The following is a 4,153-nucleotide window of genomic DNA, read 5'->3' as shown; positions in this document are numbered from 1 at the left end:
AGAACTACAACTACAATCCCATGAAGCATTGCAAAAGATATAATCAGAGTAAAAAATGTATTAATAAATGTATAAATAGTAAAACTATTCATTTAAAGTTGTTTATTGTATGCATTTAAACCATGCATTATACACACACACACACACACACACACACACACACACACAAATATTTAACCACATTGCTCCTATTAAACAAAACTGCTGAATCATCACAAACCTTCTCAGACACAACCTAAACATCAAGCTCAATCTTATTTAACTCTTCTTTTGTCATGTTTTACTCCAAACAATTTTTGTACAGGTGGAAAAACATGATTTTAAATGGTAACTAAAAAATGTGATTAAATATGTAATAAACATTAAATAGATTCTCTGTTCTTAAATACAAGATGAAAATGATATACAGTATAAGGCAAAGAGGACATTAAAGCAGATGCTGACTTACATGGAAAGGATATTACAGGAAAAAAAAGACAAACTTTGAATGTTGACCTTTGCTTGGAAATATAAAACATTTTAAAATAGTTTGAATATCAGACATGCCTTATCAACAAACCAATACAAAGCTTAACATTAATTAACTATATAACATTTTCTGTTTAGTTTAACCTCCCAGTTGTCTAAGCAGTTTAAAGCACTGCTCTGAGAATGATGCTCTGTGCCACTAGAGAGAGCACACTTGTTTTTACAGAGGCATTAAAATCAGCTGACTGCAATGAAAGTGAAAGAAAAGAAAAGAAGCAGCTCCATTGTGAGGCTTTAAACAACGGCCGCTTATTTTGTGGTAAGTTCAGAACATATTCTTTTTGTAACCATGTAGTCATATGCTAAATGACCTGCTATTTGGGTTGGTTTTGTTGACATGGAATTTCAAACCCAAACCGTTACATTCGACTGCTTAACAGCTCTGACCAAAATGGAAGAAACATCAAGAAATAGTGTTTAACAGGACAGCTCATTATTTACTTATTATCATACATTCCAAGTGTTCTGGGGGGCATACAGTTTAGTGAAAACTAAAATTGAAGTAAATAATGACAATGTCATTTTGGTGTGAACTATCCTTTTAAGTAGATTACTTTTGATATTTACTCAAACATAAGGCTAGTTCACACCAAGAATGATACAGGAGCAAAATCACGTGTGAAATCTCTCTATATCAGCATGATAGTGATATAGAGGGATGTCGCTTTATTACAAGTGTGATATTACATTTATACAACAGTTTGACAACACAAGCATGTAAATAAGAAACAACCACAGAGTGTCTTAAAAAACGTTTGTATGCAGAACTACTTCCTTCCGCCATGGATTCAAATCTTAAATTGTCCAAATATAATAATTTCTGTTTTACTCTCATTGAAATTCAGAAAGTTTAAAGACCCTTTACATCAGTCAAGCAGGCCAAGAGGGTATCCAAACCATCTGAATTTCGCTTGAAGGGCAGATAAATTTGTGTTTCATCAGCGTAACAATGGAATGACAGCCCATGTTTTCTAATAATAGAACCGAGTGGCAGCATGTAAAGAGAAAATAGAATTGGGGCCAAGATGGAGCCCTGAGGAACCCCACACGATAAAACAGCATTACTAGAGGTATATTCTCCAATCTTAACTGAGAAGCTTCTGTTGGTAAAATAAGATTTAAACCACTCCAGTGCACTGCCTGTAATGCCTACACAATGTTCAAAATGGGCAATAAGAACAGCATGATCTACTGTATTAAAAGCAGCAGTTAAATCTAAAAGCACAAGGCAAGGCAAGTTTATTCATATAGCACATTTCATACACAATGGTAATTCAAAGTGCTTTACATAAAAGGAAGTAAAATAATCATTTAAAAAATCACAACAATAAAACAGGGAACTTAAAAACTTTTAAAATGATTTAGAAATTGATTTAAAATTAATTTAAAACAGTTAAAAATAGAAAATTATTATACATAAAATACAGTGCAATCAGTTCGGACATTGTACAGTGCTCATTCAATAAATGCACAGCTAAACAGATGAGTTTTGAGTCTGCATTTAAATGTGGCTAATGTTTTAGCACATCTGGGCCCATATTCACAAAACATCTTAAGGCTAAAAGTAGCTCATAACTCGCCGATTTAGGAGAAAATCTTAAAAATAATGGGCGTGTCAGTCCTAAATTTAGGACTCCTAAATTTTTGTTCTAAGAGTATTTCACAAAGCGTTTTAACGCTAAAATTAGCTCCTAAATCTGTGAAACGTTAGGAGTAGTGAAGAGGACTCCTAAGTCACTAAGACCAAATCTGAACTATCCTAAAATGGCTGTTGCCAGCAATCTACCTCAGAATAGAAACATTTGAGAAACATTTGATGATAATGAGCTTTTAAAAAGGTATTGGCTTTGGTTTGGAGGTTATCCCAACTCCAAATTTTTTATTATATCCTTAATATATAGGTGTTCTCGCATCCAGTTTGGTTTTCTTTTATGTTTGCTTGTCTTACTATCAGCCATGATTATTCTACTCTGCTAATTAAAAAGGCTGTTTATATGCATATTACCAAAATATTATTAGTTGCAGAAAAAAAAATTCCACATGAAGTGGCGAAATCACACAGTCCGTGACGGACAGATCGTTAACGGCTGGTCTATATGGTAATATAGTACATTGGGCAGGACATCCATCTGCTCTCCTAACATTCATCGACCTCAAATATGGCTTATCATCTGAAAAATGTACGTAGTAACAACTTTACATGACAGCTCAATCTAATGTTAGCCTAGAAAAAAGTGCGCTGTTCACGTGTTTGTGCGGAGTGTGGAAGCTGAATAGTAGCTACTTGGGCTACTGCAGGACAGATGGAGGCGCCGGTGCGATCATTTGCTCTGAAAATACTTCTTAATTTTTGGTCATACAGATAAGAGTAATGCATCTTTTGTATCTGTAAAGACTCTACATTTATTTGTGTGCACTCAGAATAACAACGAAACGTTGCACTTTTGTAAAATAGTGAAAGCAAACAGGATGAGCTTTCTGTCGTCTCGAACTCTGTGAACTTGAGCATGTCACTTTGAAACTCCGTGTATGCTTGCCTTATTACAGACATGAAAAATATATCTATAGAGAGTGAAACTTAAATTCAAATAGAAAATAAATATTCTCAGATTATGTAATCCGTATGAAACATGCATACAGGCGCATACTGCGGAGATGACGAGTCAGTGTTGCAGACTTCATCTCTTAAACCGAAAACAGAAAGCAGTAGTGTAACAATAGATTATTAAAACGTTACTGCACTGTACTTGCTGTTTTTCCCTAACACATTCATAATTATTATATTTGCTGGTGCGCTGTGGCAAGCCTTTTTTGTGTGCGATTGAGCACTTATTAGACTATGTAGGCAATTAAGGCTCATTATTATGATTTATATGGTTTATTATTAAAAGTGCGACTAAACTGTGAGCGGGCACCGCTGCCTCGGGGGAACCGTGAGCGGGCACCGCCGCCTGTCATTATTATCCCGCTACACCTATTATCCAGGTATCCCGCCGCCTCGGAGGGATCATCAGTGGGCCCCGACGCCTCGGAAGCCTTGCGACCCTCCACATGGGGGAACGGTGCCCGGGCACCGCCGCCTCGGGGAAACCGTGAGCGGGCGCCGCCGCCTCGGGGGAACCGTGAGCGGGCGCTGCCGCCTCGGGGGAACGTGCCAAGAACTCCACAAACCCCTCAAAGGACACATGAGCGGATCCTAACATGCGCCAGTGACTAATGGGCTCATCAAGGGCATAATTGAATAAGTCCTTTAGCGCGGAGTCATTGTAGCCCAGCCCCTCTGCAGCATTCCTAAATTCCCTGGCGAACTCCCTCAGACCAGTCCCCCCGTTGACGGAGGGAGCTCAAGGTATCCAGCTGGAGCATGCGCTGGTAGAGGGGGCTGGAGAGTGTGGAGACCGGTAGACGGAGTGAGCCATTTCTCCGCTGAGTCCTCATGTTGGCTGATCCGTTCTGTCACGGTGCGTGTGGAGAGATGAAGCGAGGACTCAAGTGCAGGATGAATGGTTCTTTCTTTTAATAATAAAATGAAACAAAAACAAACTAAAACAACCCCGAGGGGGAAAAACAGACAGGCAGGCTAGGAACTGCACTACATGCAGACATAACACACACAATGAAAAAC

General features: G+C 38.3%; 2 long non-coding RNA genes across 2 annotated transcripts in view; one reads left to right on the top strand and one right to left on the bottom strand.

Annotated features, from left to right (window-relative positions):
* LOC107685888 (uncharacterized) overlaps positions 1-4,153 on the bottom strand; it is a 26,253-nt gene that overhangs the window by 11,084 nt on the left and 11,016 nt on the right. The gene's annotated exons all lie outside the window — the stretch shown is intronic.
* LOC107685886 (uncharacterized) overlaps positions 728-4,153 on the top strand; it is an 11,295-nt gene continuing 7,869 nt past the window's right edge. Inside the window, exon 1 of the long non-coding RNA XR_001634001.1 lies at positions 728-787. This is a non-coding gene — a long non-coding RNA (uncharacterized LOC107685886). The remainder of the gene's footprint in view (positions 788-4,153) is intronic.

The sequence above is a fragment of the Sinocyclocheilus anshuiensis genome, unplaced genomic scaffold (assembly GCF_001515605.1).
Source record: "Sinocyclocheilus anshuiensis isolate Anshui unplaced genomic scaffold, SAMN03320099.WGS_v1.1 scaffold1074, whole genome shotgun sequence".
Lineage (NCBI taxonomy): Eukaryota > Metazoa > Chordata > Actinopteri > Cypriniformes > Cyprinidae > Sinocyclocheilus > Sinocyclocheilus anshuiensis.
Note: the sequence above shows the minus strand (reverse complement) of the source record. Positions and strands in the feature narration are given on the sequence as shown.